A 17,033-nucleotide genomic window follows, 5' to 3' on the forward strand; every position below is an offset into this window, starting at 1 on the left:
GGCTCATGCATCGCCTTCCAATTATCTTTGATGGTTATTGCAGCCAGGCAAGGAAACCAGCAGTGCCTTCGCCTGTTTTGTTGATTTGGTGACCTTTGGAACTGCACCCAGTGGCTTTTTCTTCACTTAGAACTCCTATCCTTTTATCAGATCTTTTTTTCCTTTCTCCTTTTCTTTCCTAGTGCGGTGCCTTATTTTTCAGCTGCCAGCAGCTGTTTGAAGTGTCCCTACCCCTTGAATCCTTCCTGTTAGTGAGACAACTGTATCTTAACATCTGCTGATCTTCTGGTATATCTACATTCACGTATGCATACTCCTCTTCAGATCTCAGCTCTCTGGCTCTTTATTTAGGAGAAATGCAACAATTCTTGGATTAGCACAGCCTGCTGAACATCACATTTCTGATGGGCTCTGCTGTTCGTGTCCTGCCTGACAGACGAGCCCTGCTCAGCAGCCATAAGCCTGGTGACTGCCCTGCATGACCACACATGTTCCATGCAGGTGTGTGCCCTATGCAGCGCATGGCTGGGGCACTCCCTCCCCCACCTAGTCATTTCCCACTGAGATTCTGTGAAAGAAAACTCTGATTTCTTCTTACACTGCCCACTGCGTAAGGAACATTTTGCCAATCTCACGTGGCTAAGCTGCATTCCTTGCTTTCAGGGCTGTTGGGCATTTTTGCTTTTCTGCTTCTTCGCGTTACCTTCTAAGTATTTAAAGCTGTGTTGAGAAGAAAATAAGGACAACTTGTACTGCTTTTCATTTGATGACCTGATTTTCTTTTACACTGTTTTCATCTCATGCTGTGGACTGGACATTCTCAGGGTGTGACAGAGAAATGCAGTTAAGAAATATGCTAAATACATGCTAACTGTATTCTGCACGTATTCAATAGAATAGCATCTTGAAATCGTACCAGGCTGCACTCCAGTGTCTCAAGTCCAGGCCTTCTTGGCCAAAATGAGCACTGGCAGCAATGATGAAGTTTGCAGTGTTATAAATGTGCTGCTGTTTAAATACAGGAATATGAAGACTTCCTGAGAACTGCCAGGACCCTTCCCAGGGCATGTTATTGTTATTAGAGAGAAGTCTTCATTATGGGAAATATGAGTTCAGCATCAGGGGAAATGAAGCTGAGAAGAATGCTTCCTAGGGCTTACAGAGATGATGTAATGTGAGGGGCAATAGTGATAACGTGGGCTTTATTGACATGGAGCTTTCAGCAGTTGCATCATAAGAAAAGATAATGAAGAACTTATTACTGCAGAATGAAATTAGCACAAAATTGATATTCACAACTGCTCTCTTAAAGAAAACGTGAAATGCTTAAAGTGCTTTCAGAGAGGAACAAATGTAATGGGGGATTCTGTCAGTTCAGCTCAGGTGTGGCTCTGTAGATTTCTGCTGTGATGTTGTGTTTCTGGTGGGAAGCTGGTAACAGGTGGACAGCATCATGGCTTCCATCAGCAAGCCACGTTTTGTCTTATTCATCTGATTTCTCACTTCTTACACAGCTTCAGCCATCCCATCCACTGAAGGTGCTCCTGATAAATTCACTTAGCTCAGGTTAAGCTTGTCTGAGCAGGAGGAGCTCATCCCTGCCAACCCTGCCTGTGTCTGCTGCCCTCGCCCACACCCGGCTCTGTGATCCTGCAGCTCTGCAGGATTTGGATTAGTTGCGTATCAGGTTGCCTGCAGACTAAAAGTCTCATGTTGGTTTTTCATCCTTTTCCTGTCTTGTGTCAACACCACGTGTTTTTTGGAGTAAGTAGTGCATATTCCATTAACTGTCTCCCAAGACAGGAAGACCACAGATGTTGGGGAGACTGAATAGCTACCGAGGGTGTGTTTGGGACCAGGAAGGTTTTCCTTGGTCAGCTGTTGAATGCTCCTCCAGCTTCTACTCTGGCAGCTGCCTGAGAAGCGTGTGTTTTGAACATCACACACTGCTGGTTGTTCCAGGACATGGTAAATCCATTTTCAGACACAAAATGTACAAACATCCTGTTCATTTCTGCTTTGAGCTCCATTCCCAAGGCAAGACTCTTAAGATAATGCTAAAAGGGGTACATCAAAGGGAAACACTGTAAAATGTTTCCACTCATCTAAGGTAAACCTATGAACAAAGCCCTGGACAGAATGTTGGTACTGAGAGTGTTTTGTGTTCCTTCCTTGCTGACAATAAATCTGTAGCTTTAGGGACTTTCAAAATCTATTTATAAAGTATTTTCTCTTCAACAATTTAAATGGGGTGGGTTTTTTCCTGATTTATGAATGATCCTTAAGGAAGAATGATGAGCTGCTTTCTCTTCCTGCACTTTACTACAGTGAGGTTGGTTTCCCTTTACTGAGAGTGAGGAATAAGTCAAACATCTTTTTCTGTTTCAACCGTTTCTTCGTAAATGGCCATGATCATCATCCCTTCAACACGCGAGGTTTTCTGATTACACCCACACTTTTAGCAGGAAGTTTTGGTGCCAGTGGTCCTGCCTGCAGCCAGGAGAGGTGGGCCAGCCATCCAGCTCTGAGCCAGCTTCATGTGATGCCACAGAGCATTTAGGTGCACCATGATATTCCATTTCTAAATCCAGGCTGATTCTTTGAAGTTTCCGTGGGAAACACTTTAGGGGAAGATTTTGTTTGCTTTCCTTATGGCTCTTCAAGGTGCTGTATTTTATTAAAAATTAAAGATGCCAAATCTGACATATATTTTTTTTATGTTAAACGCCTTTAATGAAGAGGAGAACAGTCACAGAACTGCTGGAGAGCCAACTGCTAACGATGAAATTTACCCTGAATTCTGTCGTATTTCTACCTCAAGTCGTTTCTAGATGAATATTTCATCACTTAGGTAGAGCTGCATGGAAATTATTTTATTAGGTCCCTTTCAAAGTTGAAGTAAGTGTTAGTCCTTCTAAGAAGAAATGATCTGCCTGTTATTTTGGCAGCACTTGGTAAATGAAGAACAGAACATGGGTTTCTCTTGTAATTGATTTTGTTACAGAAAGTACGTGATGTTAAAGCAAGGAGACTCATTATTTGAATGAATGAGTTTCTAACTTAAAAACCAAGTGAAAGCAGGAGTATTTCTTGATCACCTAATTATGGAAGTATTCTAGCAGCTTTCTTGCTTGACAATGCATTTTATTTTATGGAATGCTTGAGGTCTATCACAGTGCCTAGGCAATGCTGGAAGGTAAAGGCTATAATTCTTGAAGAATCAAGGAATTTAAGGGGAATAAAGCTAGATGCTGTAGAAAAGTCTGCCAAACAACAGAGTTGGGGAGGAAAAAAGGTGGGAAAGCTGCACAAAGAGGCCAAGAGCAATGGCATGGCAATGAGAAATAAAAATAGCAGGATAAAGATCACAGCATTACAAAGAATGGGCCTGTAGTTCAAAGAATGGGCCTGTAGAAAAGCTTGAACGTGACCAAAATAACCTTCATGGAAGAGAAATTCAAGATATTCACATAGAGGCTCTCCGGACACCTAGCTGTGGTTATTGGTGATGAAGGATTTCCTTGTGAAACAGTTTTTTATCCAGTGGAATAAGAGCAAGACAATTCCCTTTAGTTCCTTTATTATTTTAGTTGTTAGGATTAAAGATTTCCTGTTATTTTATGGCAACATCACTCATCAGTGATGTCACTTTCAGGCAGTTTAATCCATAGTTCCTTAAAAATATAATCTATCTTAATTACACCTAATGACAGCATTCACTATAAAATGCTGTATTTGAATTCATTTATGCCTTTTAATTTTTATGCTTTTTAATTTTTCTTATTTCCCAGATGGAGTTTATTACAAAGTTTTGGAAAATGGTTAAAAAAAAAAAAAGCAACAATTTAAGTGTCAGGAAATGTCTGACATTTCTTGTGATTACTTAAGCTTTGCTCTCATGAATTTGATTTACCAGTTCATTAAAATGCTCATTTTGATATGGTTGCATCCAGTTGTAAGGGGCAGGGCTTTATGGATGTCAGAAATTGGGAAGGTTGGCAGCAGCTCTGTTTTTTCTTGGGCTCTTTGTTGACATGCCTTGTTCTGTCATTTTGGAGAGCCTCGTTTAGTTCGTCAGATTGATTTGCTCTCAAATTCATGCATTTTCATTCCAGAATATCTCGTTTTTTGCATGTAATATTTGCAGCTCTTTCAGGCGAGTATCGGTATTTATTTTGCAGATTAAAAATAGCCAAGATTTAATCAGAAGACCAAGCAAGGCAAACTCAGCTGGTCTGAACTCCTGAGCTGGCACACACTGAGGATGTGTTGGCTCTGTGCTTGGGAGCTTGCTGCCCTGCCTTCATCTGCAGGTTTCTTCCCAAGTGAAGCCCAGCTCAGAGCTCATTCCCAGCTAGTGACCTGATACCAAGAGCTGGGGGTTTGCTGCGGTCAGCTCCAGAAATTAGTGCTCCTACTTCAAACCTTTGATTTGCCTTCTCCTCGGGGAAGCTGGGAAAGGAGTTGTATACAGGTGTGGGCTCTGGGTTGGTCCTTGCATGCCCATCTCGCCACGAGGCAGTGCGGCAATCTGTGCTGAGCATTGAGAAGCATGGTGTGGCAGTGCTTGGGTAGTTAGGTTGTGCTCTGGTTCCTCACGGTTGTTCTAGCTCCTCCACCAAAGCAGCGTTATCTCTTAAATTTCTCCTTTCTGTCTCAAGCTTTTTGGAGGCTGGGCCTCACTTCTGATTCCTCCTTTCACCCAAAGCAATCTCATTTCTCTTTGGCTGCACCATCCCAGCCTACTGCCTCTCAAAGTGGTTTCTTTGTGGCTGCCAGGTTTTACCCCCTGTGCTTCCTGTTGGCATTTCACAACCCCACCATTCCCAGATGTGGTTTGATCCCTTTTTGCTCACTGTTGGCACACTGCTTCCAGCCGTGCTCAGAGCACAGTGATTCTCACAGATTTTGTGTTTGCCTCTGTGTCTCAGTGTCAGTCACCCATGAGCAGCCCACTTTAGGAGCACAAAGCTCTGACTCCAGCAGCTTCCTGCTCAAAATGATTAGCTCACTTTTTTGTCCTAATCTAATGAGACACTCCAAGTAGCATTTTTTTCTGTGTTGCTCTTCTGCTTAGATCTCACCACAGTTCATCCCATCTGTACGTGCTTCTGCTCAAAACAAAGCCTTTCATGCCATTACCTATAACTTTGCTGCCCTGCCCTACAAAAAGGAGCACGTTACCTGGGTGGGTTCAAAGCAGGCTGCAGTTACCTGGGAGGGCTCAAGTGTGGCTCAGCCATTGAGTGCAGGAGGCAGAGCCAAGGCAAAGGTCTGCGTGAGGGATGCTGACATTTTGGCTTCTGGGGAAGAGGAGTGTTTCTGGGAGACCATTAAAAGCTGTGCTGACACCATGCTATCTTACAGCACTGTGTGAATCTCCCTAGGTAAATGCTGAAGCTATCTGACTTCTATTTTAGTTCAGAAGGCTCTAGAGAGTCAAGGGAGATTGGCAAGTTGTCAGCATGAAGCTTACAGCCAGTTTAGTGTTTGAGTGAGACTCAGCCGTGCTCCTTACCTTGGACAAGCATTTTGAGTGGAAAATAACAGGTGGGATGGGAGTAACTCTGTGAAAAGGATCCAGATGGAATAATTAGCAGCAGGGAAAAAAGAGAGTAGTGCCGTTCGAGCAGGCAAGATCTCAAGCAGGGATTCGTGCCAGAGGTGTAACGTTGCTGACAGCCCTGTGGATGGATGGAGTGCCTGGAGATGTCCTGGTGGGCATCTCAGCCCTGCTGCCTTCATTCAGAGACACCCCACCCAAAGCTTGGCTGCTGCATTCATCTCTGTTTTCTTTCACATCATCTGCATGTTTTGAAATCTTACCTTGAAATACATCGTGCCTCCCAGCAAATCTGTTTCTGCTGTGTAATCTGCATACAGTTTCCTTGCCTTAAGCCATATCAGATAAAGTGCATGCTTGGATGTAGGGTTTAAGTATTGGTTTAATATGTATTGGAATGTATTGGTTTAATACCAGTGCTGTTCAGGGGAGGAAGCTGTCTGTTTTACAAGGAGGGAGAAGTGTGACAGCATGGAATTGCACTGCAGGAACAGTGGGACCCAGAACAGCCCAGGACCAGGCAGCACTCTAACACACAGCTTGTGCCCTGTCCCAGAGAGCCCATGGGTATGTAAGTGCCACGCTCAGAGCTATTATGTCATCCTTGGGCTTGTGGCATGGCAAAAACCAGAGCGGAGAATGATGTGTGTGCAGCAGAGTGCATGGATAAAGAGGGGTAGTGGGAAATTCAGGAGTGCTCTGTGCTGGGGAGGAAATACTGAAGTTAGGGCACAGCACCTGCTGTAAAATCAGAGCATATCAAGGCCTTGGCAAGGAGACTGAGAGCCTGAGAGTTTGGGGTAAAAACAATGAGATAACAGCAGAAACTTATAAATCAAACGCTGAGTGAAAGATTTGCTACCAGCCCTTTTTGCTGAGAAAATAATCTCCATCTCTCCAACTTCCAATGCCGTGCCTCAGAGGCTGGCAGCTCACTGAATCAGAAACACGGGTAATTTATTCACAAGAGGCAGGTACTGCGTGGGGCTGAGAAAGGGAAGGCTGTGAGATAAGCCACTTGTTAGCTTGTTAATCTGCTTGGCGGGGAACTGCCACATTACACTTTGCTGTTGCTCTTGATAAAAATCAGAGCAATAGTATTCTTCTCACGAGATGCATTGTGTGCTGGAGGACTGGAAGGAGAGCTGCAGGATGATGAATGCTTCATGGGGTAAAGGATGCGTAGCTGTTCCTGGGCGGATGATGGCAGGATGCACGTAAAGCTCCTTGCAAGACAACTTCACTGCAAGCGGGCAAGTTGCAGACCTGTTTTTCTTTAGAAACATTGGCTTAGGTTTATTTAATTTCTGCTTCAATTCCTGGAAGTGAAAGGTTTGAATATACTTGGGGAGCCTCCAAAACAGTGAGTGTTGTTACATAAGTTGCCACGCTCTGTACTGCTGATAAAAGGGATGGGCTTTTTGTCGTCTCGAGGCTCGCCGTGAAATCTGGAAACGTCAGGCTGTGTCACTTTAATACACAAACATGCTGAGCAATACAAAAGGCTCCAAATCAAAGCTGTGCTGTTATCTCTTCAGACCAGGAGCTTTCTCAAGGAGGTTCTAATGCAGGAGCAGAATAACTTCCAGTTGTGCCTTTGAAGTTTTTTTTTAGTGTGATATCGTGGACATTTAATCCGTGCTGTGGCTGCTCTTAAAAGTAGTGAGAAATTGCAAAGTGAAGCAGTAACCAAAAGGCACTGCTTGAACATTTCATTGCTCTTGCTCCATGGTGTATGCTGTCTGGATTTTGGTGTGATGGTAAACCTAGTGATGACTGCAATTTCAAGTCCGATGCTTTTGAAATGACTGAGGTTAGGTGCAGATGATGTATGCAGGTATAAAAACTTCTGTAGCAGTGACTGCAGCACTTGCTTTCATGTAATTCTAAGGCTGAGAGTGTGTGTGTGTGTATGTGACTGTGACCAATGGAGACCCAGTGTGTCTCCTGCAGAGCCCTCGGATCCCAGCAGTGTTTTTCAGTCGCACTGAAAAGTCAGCGAGTTGTGAAGTTTTCTTTCCCCTTAGGTAAATTCATTATTATTCATAATTAAAGTTGCTTTGAAATTGTTTTACTCTTGTTTGAGCTTTTTTTTGCCCATGTGTATTTGCTTCTTGGGGATGTTTTGTTGCTGTTCTCGCTCAGCAGCAGCCTTCCATTCTTGTGACTAGAAGGGGCTTTGCTGAAACACTCCAGCTCCAGCAGCTGCCTGTTGGGCTGAGTAGTGCCATTGCTCATCCCTCACCTCAATCCCCAGTGATGGCAACAGCCCGATGTCAGTTTGACCTGCTTAGTTAGAAAGTCCCCTTGTCCTGTTGAGCTAGAGGAACAGTTACTATGTGCTATCATACTTTAAGTTGTGTTTCACAAAGCTGCCCTTTAAACTAACTTTTATTTCCCTTGCTTGGGTTTCATCTTTCCTCTTCCTGACTTCATTTCTCATTACTCTACTCCCAGTAATTAGCATCATTTATTCTTTTTTCCTACATCTGCCTCTTTCCCTGCATTTTCCATATGCTTCCAGGCTTTTGGACTCAGTGAGCCCAGGAGTGCTGATCACACAGCCAGGACAACTTTTTTGTTCTTCAACTGCATGCACCTTTAGAGAGAAGAAATAACAGCATCCAGGCACTTGTGTTTATCTTAGCTGGGGGCCTGATTTACGCCCTTGCTTCTCTCAAGGATGATCCTTTCGAGGTTTGTGTGGTGAAATGGCACTACAAGATGAATGTGCATTGGGAACCTTATTTATAGATTGCAGTTGGCTGCTCTTCTATTTAATGGAGTTCCCATTTCTGAGCTCGTGTCACTTAATTAAGTGTTTTATGTAACTTCTCACTGCTTATTCTTTCCACTCTGGAACATTTGTGTTCTCATACTGAAGGGGGCATTTGAATTTTCGTGCATTTGGTAAGTCCATAACTTGGGAGACAAAACTGCAAATGAAATGGAAGGATCCCAGGTTGGAGACACTTCCTGTAGCAGCGTGGGTTGGGTGGAGGTGCTGCTGAAGCCATCCTTTTTCTCACCCTTTACGCATCTCACAACATTTTCTCCTATTTCTCCTCATTTTAGGAGAAGGGGCTGTGGTCCAATTTCTTTGTCAGTTAAGAGGTGGGGACACATCCGTCCACCCTTGCTGTAATGCCTGGCCTGGCTTTCTCTGGCTGGACACTGTTTTCCATTAACAGTTCCATATTCAACCGCTGCAGTCAGATCTTACTTTCCTATTCATACATTTAGGAACACAGTGCACTTTCTGAGGGTGTGTTGTGCCATAATCTTGTGTTTCAACTCCATAGCACCCACGTGATGGGCAAAAGCAATCCTTCTCCTGGCAGCCTGTTATTACACCAGCACACGTGGAGGGCAGACAAAAGTCTGTTCTATTCTGGAATGGTGTTGGATTAGTTTTACACAAACTGTGAATGCAGCACTTTCCTGGCTGGCTCCGTGCTCATTATTTGCAACATGGGTCAATACAGTGGCCTTTTCAGATCTGAAGCAAGGAGAGAAACTAAGCAAAAGAACCATAATTGCATTTAAACGGAGCTCATTGAGTCTCGAAGTCATTATCTTCACAAATTTCAATTTCTATATACATGGCTAAAGGAAAATGTCATCGGGTGCCCGTGGTAAATCGTTTAAAGAACGACGTGGACACATTTTCCCCATTAACTGTTTGTGGGCACTGTTTGTCACAGCTTTTGAGAAAGCAGTGGGGCCCAGTGAGCGGGGCTGGAACAAATTGTGGTGTTGTCATCTATTCATTAATCTCTCGGGTTGCTCCAAGCAAATGGTGCAGCCGCAGAGCTTGGATTAACCCTTAGGCTCTGCAGCTTCAAATACAGTTTTTCCACAGTGGAGTCATTAATCTCATTTCTTATCTCTTTCTCATTGCAGCATTGGATGTAGCGTGGGGCTAATTATAAATGTGGTTCTTAATACGGAATTTTTATAAGGTCACTCGGGAGAAACAGAGACCTAAATGAAAGCCTGAGAATTTAGGCATATCCAGTGTAGTGAAAGATCTGTCAGGGCTGGATTTGGCTGCTGGGCATTGTGGCCAGAGCTCCTGCTCCAGTGCAGAAGTGCAGGACTGGCTGCCTGCTCTGCAGCAGTGCCTGTGCACCAGCTCTCCAGGGGTGAGCAGATTGTTTCTGACTACAGGCAGCAAGTGAGCAGTACTTTATGTGCTGATGCTTCTCACTTACTTGAAAATTCTTGTCCGTTTTCTTAAGCTTTGTGAAGTTTTGAGTTAGTATTGGAATAGTATGCAGAGATGTTTCAGGAGTGCTGGAGTTGGTGCTGTGAAAAGGAGCAGTGGGAGCCCTGCAGCTACTCTGGCTTTGGGGGCAAACACACCCAAGGTAGCAGCGTGGTGACCAGCATGTGGCTGATCCTGTGCTTCTCAAACCTTTCCTCTCCATTTATAGACTGCATTAAAAGCAATCTCTGTAAATTTGCTTCTTAGCATGGCCAATACCTATCCACAGTCAGAAAGCGAATGCAGAGCAGAGGGATTTGCATGTATTTTGTGCTGCAGCCTAAACCCTGAGGAGTGCCTCTCTGACAGGCATCTGTGCACCTGGCTTTCTGTGTGAGAGCCTGTAAGTACAGAACAGCTCCACGTGAGCCATCTGCACTAACTGCTGCAGCTACACCTGACTGGTCAGGACCAGAGTGAGCACTGGTCCTGAGGTCCCAGGCAGCATCCCCCTGAGCATCCTTCACTCTGTGCAGCCAGTCAGCAGCTGGCAGGGAGGACTCGAGCTGCAGTGCTACGGTTCTGCACTGGGTATGGCAAGAAATGCATGTTCCCTGATGCACACAAGGTATCTGTGTGCTCACCTCTCTGCCCTGCACCTGGCAGCATGCCTCACTCATGGTACCCTGCTGGGGGGCACTGAGGTACTGCCAAGCTGAAGCTGGTTGAACTGAGGAGTCCCAAATGTGACGTCTACAGTGGGGAAAGCGACGTTTTGTTCCTTGATTTTGTTCTGTAGTTCGATTGAATTGTGTAGACGAATTTATTTATTTATTTTAGAGTAAGAATCTTAAATAGATAATAAATTTCAGACCAGATGGTATTGGATTTGGGTAAAATGATAAGTGAGTAAAAATAGAATCTTCTCAGTCTCCTGCGTAATGAACCAATTCTAAGAGTGTTCCAGCCCAGGCTGAATCTTTCTAATCCTTGTGATGATTTCTGCTTGGCAGAAAGTGATGTCTTTAAATCAGGAGAGACCGTTTAGACTGAAATATTCCACTCCGCTCACTCTCCCCTCACTTGGAGACGTAGAATAACATCAAAGAAAGAAGAAAGCTTCTTGCTACTTAATTGTGCCTAATAGGCCATAAATACACTTTTCACCAAATGTAAGTAACAGAATGGAAGGCTTTGGGTAAAAACCTGATTCTCTGTCAACCTTCTTACATCCTACTGCCATTTGCAAAAGCATCTACACAGAAATACACAGAAATACCTGTAAGAAATCCTTGGAGTAGTTGTAAGGCATTTAGGTAGCTGGATCAGTGCAAGGTTACAGTCACAGAGCTTTAAACGTCATATTCTCAGGGGCTGCACAATGCTGCATCTGTTCTGGTGGGCTTTCCCTTCCTTCTCTGCTGAGCTTGATGAGTTCAGTCAAACACAAAAATGCAGTTTTCTTCTGTATCAAAGCAATAGTTTGCCTTACAGTTTCAACGCTCTCGTAAAATTAGTTGTTTTAATGATATTTCAGCCTTTATTATCAGTGTTGTCTCTGTGTTTCTGTTGCTTCTAGTTTTGTATTTGGTGATCACTTCTGACATCACTTGTAGTTCAGGACCCAGATTTTTCTGCACTGTGAAGTGGTACTGAACAAGTGTTTTCATCCACTTTGAAACCTTTGTCTTTCCTAATTCATTATTTGGTTACTCCTTCGTTAGCACTGATAGCCATTATCAGTGGATTTGGGTTAAACCTTGACATTCGTACTTCATTTTTAATAATTAATATCAATTTCTTTGTTCCATTAGCTAAGAAATGCTGTTGGTAAGGGCAGATGTCAGTCTTGTGTGCCAAACAGTAATGCCTCTTAAGGCCAAGTGGACATGGAAGTCGTAATTATCATTTATCTCTGTGTGTCTTCCAGGACTTTTGAAATTGACAATAAGCCTTTACAATAAGCTTCAGTTTCTTATTAGTTAAAACTACCTGGAGCATTATAAAATTACAGCTTTGTCTGTGGTAATTTTCAGTTTAATTTACCTACTAATCTTAATTCTTCCCCTAAAAGGAACATGAATGATAATTGGCTTCCCAGCACAATTAGGATTCGGAATTTGTATCCGTGCATGTGCAATTTAAGTGCTAATGCATTTCCTTTTATTAGGGTAGTAACTTTGCTGATTCTCATTATTCTTAATGTATTTACTAAACTTTTTTTTTGTGGTTTTTCTTTTCTTTTTGGTGTATATATGCAGAGGGACATGTATTCTGACTTGATCTATTTGCTGCTTGGAATACTTCCAAATCAACACAGCGTGTATTAAAGAGATTAATATATTATTGTATTATATATATGTATATTATAATAAACTTAGGCTACATGATCAGCTTCATGACAGTTATGAGTACACATTGTTGAGTAGGTATGTGTGTTCATAAGGAAAGCCCTCCTGGCTCTTGTACAATTGGGATGTAATAACTGTACTAAAGATTGGGAAAGTGATAAATAATGAAGCTCAACTGAAAATTCAGAGTAGTTGGATACATTTGCTTGGTGAAAGCACACACAGGGCGTGCATTTCAGTACGGTAGGTTGTAAGGCTGTAGAGCTAATGTTGCAGAAGGCTGAGGGAGTGCCTGCTTTGAGGATGAGATCTTATGGCAACGGAGAGCAAGAAATGTTCTGCAAATGGGTGGTGAAGGAGTGGTTTGGTGTCACGCTGCAGGACGGTGTGGTCCCAGGCTGTGTCAGTACCACTAAGGGCAGAGCTAACAAAGGGGAACCAGGAGTGCTTGAAAAGATTAGGAAGCCTGCACAATAACCTGACAACTAATAATGTGCCATTCAATGAGCACATATATTTAGGTTATCAATGAGAAGATAATGGGGTGATTTGATCAATTTGCATGTATTTACATGAGAAAAAGGAAGGTAGGTGAGCAGACATTTTACTTGATTCAGTGTTGGGAAGTCATAGATAATAGTAGATTCAGACTGGAAATAATGTGAACATTTTCTTTGGTATGTGAAATTATCCTCTAACAGTAAGGATAATTAACTTCCAAGGGCAATAGAAGATTGTCTGTCTCTGTTTTAGAGTAGAAAATGTTTCAAAGTGGCTTATTCAAGCAATGAGAAGGAAGTTCTATGGTCCTTCTGCTTCAGGATGTCAGACAAGATAATCATAACGCTCCCTCTTGATTTGATAAAATTAATCTTTTAATTAGATGCCCAGATTCCGAAGCAATCCTTGTAACTCTGCCAACTACAGTGCCATCTCCAACAGGTCAGTCTCTCTGCACTTAGTTTCTTTCCTTGTCTGTAGAATGAGTGACTGCCTGGCTATTTTATATGCACCACTTTGGGGTAATTTTAATTAATTAAAATTATTTGTTCAAAAATGAATTATTCAAGTATTTTGCTGTCCCTTCCCTAAGTGGAAGGTGGAAATGGTGGTTTTGCCTTTACTCTCACGTCTTCTGGTCCGTGTCCTGGGATAATGAGCCCCATGCCAGCATTCAAGTGTGTGCTCGATGCACGGGAATGCATTCTTATGTAACTAATGGTGGGGGGAGTGGGAGGCGAAGCACAGCGTGTAATTTTTACATTACAAATTTTGTTGACTTACTTGCTTCTCATTCCAGGACATTTAAATAAGTCTATTTAACAAGTGAGTGACAAGCCCTGTCTTAGGGAAGAAACTCAAATACATAATGTAAAGCCATAAATCATCATCATTTATCATTTTTATCTTTATTCCTTCTGTTTGGTGATGTGGCTGTTTGGAGGGCTTGCAGCCATAAATCACATATAGGCTGTGTCAAAGGAGATCAAGCTCTCTCTGTGTTCAAAGCACAAAATCAGAGGAAGCTCCACGACAGATTGCCTTTGCTTTCCATTTCACGGGCACCAGTTCTCACTGGGCAATTCATTATCTTCTACAGACGAAGCAGCTGTGGATTACTGTAATTATAGATTAAATATATCTCTGAATGCTAATCTGAACTTTATACATCTCCTTGGAATCAGGTTAATTTTCTCATGATTATACAGCCTCTGATTGACTAAAGATGTTTGTGAGGCTAATATTTTTCCTGCAATGGGAATAAATTGTGCATGGATTGCAAAGTACCAGCGGTGTTCTTAGTGTTGTTGAAAGCCCTCAGGGAGCATTCCTGGGTCCTGAAAACATCTCCAACGTCACGCTTTTGCTACCAGCCTTGTTTAAATTCTTGGCTTGGCTTTCCTCAGATACCTACTGATCAAACTATTGGCTTGAGTAGCTATTTTTTTTTTGGGGGGGGGGAGTCACTTTTTACTAGATATAGTGGGTAGTAGGCTAAGCACGCTGAAGGTTTGTATGGGAAAACTCAGCTAATGAGTTTATTTTGGTTTGTTTGTTCTTTAAATAGTTGTTCTTTAAATAGTCCCTTGCTGTAGAGGGCAAAATGTTCATCGCAGTGCCATTGGTAGACCTTGGGTTATCCTCTTGAGAGTAGATTGTTTTGCTATCATGTTTTCCTTCTGAATAACTATTAATAGTCTCATGTCCTTTGTCCAAGGGGTTTTGCCATAGCAAAATTCCACCGACTTCAGGGGAATTATTTGTGGTTCCTGCTGATGAAGGAGCAGCATTGGCATGGGGAAAGCTCTCAGCAAGGCAGGGATCCATAGAGTGCTCCTAACCATTTTCATTGTACACTCAGCACCCGATAGAGCAGTGAGACATCCAGAAACACCTATTTAAAGGCTCAGGGCTGTGCAGCTTGATTTGTAACTATGGTGAAGTGGGAATTAATGTGCTGGTGGAGCTCTCTTGGTTGGCCCTGGCAGCAGGGGCAGCTCTGTGCCAGAGGGCCGTGCTCGCAGGTACATTTACTTAGGGGCCTTCATTTACTCGAGGTGTTGTTTCTTGATCCTAGCAATCTGAGTTTATATATATAAACATTTATTTAAAGCATATTTTTGTAGTGTACTTTTTTGAAATAAACAGGAAACTGCTACAAACAAATCACTGATGGACTGGAATACATCTCTTGTCAGCAACCTCACTTTTTTATCGTGCTATTGTAAGATATCCTGCAAGTGAAGGGCACTGTACATTGTATAATGAGTTGTTCTCAGGTGGGTTTTGTTTATCACTTTGGTTTAAGATAATAGCCCAGAAGCACTCGTAGAAAAGTATCCTAAGGAGATCTGCTCTAAAATGTGGAATGTGAAATCTCAAGTGGGATCGTGGCACATTTCCAGCAGTACCTCTGGTGGAGTCCTTCAGCTGCTCCCCAGTCTGATGGGATCTGAGTTACTGCATCCCCACACACCCCGAGAGCAGCACTGTGCTGCCTGTGCCTCACAGTTCTTGCTGCTTTCTCCTAACAGAGATCATTTGATTTTTTTTTTTATTCTGTTTTTAGTCCCTGAAGTTAAACTGCCTACTCTGTAATTCCACTTCTCTTCCTTTATACTATTTTAAAAGTAGCCCCTGCTTTGCCCTTTCCAAACAGTGTCTTGCTGTCCTCTGTGAATTTGCAGAGGCAGAAGTTGTTTAAGGAGCTGTTTCAGTCAGCTGCCTACAGCTGAACTAATTTCATCTGGCCCAGCCAGCTGGAAAACCCTGATCTTTATGAGCACTTCCTAACGCATTCTTCCCCTGTTCTGTCTGGAGATTTTGGTTACCTTCCTCTGATATAAATTGCCACTTGAATGCAGGAAGGTAAGGGCAGTCCTACTGCCGCCAAAATGAGACTGCAAACACTTCAGCTTTTATGGCATCATCTGTCAAAAGCTTTTCTACTCTGCTGAACCGTAGGCAGATGTTTGCCTGTCTTTTTCTCATTACAAATGGTCTTGCAGAAACTTTTCTTGCCACCTTTGCCAGCTTTAAGGCATTTTTTTCCTCCAGTCTCCACTTGTTTCTCTGCTCATCGTTACGTTAAGGTCAGACATCTGTAGTTTCCCTCCTGTCCCTGTAAATCCCTGCAGCCTGTGAGCTCTCAGTCAAGGAAGTCCTCATCTTCCATTCTTTGCACTGGAGATCTGTGTTACAGCTCACAGCTGTTCCAACCCCTCACCTTCTCCAGCTGCTCTATGTGCACTTGTGCTCATCTTCCCACGCTGTTGTCTGCAGCACTTCTTTCTCACAGGGCTGTGGGCCTGCTTAGCATTTGCTAAGGGCATCTGCTCATCCACTGAGGATGTACTTCAGCGGACAGAAATGCACAGGATCAAGAGCTCGCTTTGATGGAAGCCTGGATTTTTGGTGGGAGCCAACAGTCATGATTCTGCAACTCTGTGATTCTCAAGTTATTTCACTGTTGGTAGGTGTGGAAGACAACAGATTACAATTGTAGAATGAGATGCCCTAAAGGCAATTGGTGTAAATGCCGAGGAGTTGGCATCCATGTTGTCATTGCTTTACAGCTCTGTATCTAGCTGTGCCGTGGAAGGCAGACATCTCAACATTTATTGACGGTTCCTTTCAAATCCATACTCAGATCAGTCTCAGCCCCATGAGCCATCCTTCAAGGGTTGGGGCTGGGCCAGCTAGCTGAGCTCCAGGCTGGCTGTACCCTGCTTGTAAGAGTAATGCTTCAGTAGGTAAGCAATTGCTGCACTTGTGTTTGGAAGTGCCTCGCCCTTGTGCATGTGTCCCTTCTAGGTCAGGAGTGCTGCTGGGAATGACTTCAAGCACTCAGTGCAACAGCAACCCCTGAGGGATGGCAGGAGGTATGTGAGCATCTCAGGAAGAGGCACTTGGGCAGCGTTTCTCCATGGATTTGGGGTGTCCTGATGTCAGTGATGAAGGTGTCCTCGTGCTGCAGGCGCCTCACTGGGGCTGCCTCCATACAGCCAGCACCTTTGGTCCCAGTTGTGTTCCCATCTGTTCCCATCCATCCATCTCTGGGCTTTGCTCGGGTTGTGAGATCTCTGGGTCAGCAGTGATAGTTCTTTCTGTGCATTCACAGCCACTGGTGTGTGTGAATTTGCTCAGATGGTGCAGGAAAATGAATGTGCATGAACTCCTCTCCTGCTTTCTGCTCTTCGGAATTGCTGCAGTGGGGGAGCACAAAAATCCCCCCTGCAGAGTGAAAGCTCTTCTCAAAGCAAACATTAAATATAAATGCCTGAATGTAGACTAAATGATTAGTGTACGGTGTGTCTTTTGGCCTCCCCTTGGAAGAAAGCAGCTGTTAAATTGTAACACTAAATATGTTGTAGCCATACAGAGACTCCCTTTGGTTTTTGTGGAGTAATTT

The sequence above is a fragment of the Cyrtonyx montezumae genome, unplaced genomic scaffold, assembly GCF_038088225.1.
Source record: "Cyrtonyx montezumae isolate F1298 unplaced genomic scaffold, pur_monq_1.0 scaffold_5, whole genome shotgun sequence".
NCBI lineage: Eukaryota > Metazoa > Chordata > Aves > Galliformes > Odontophoridae > Cyrtonyx > Cyrtonyx montezumae.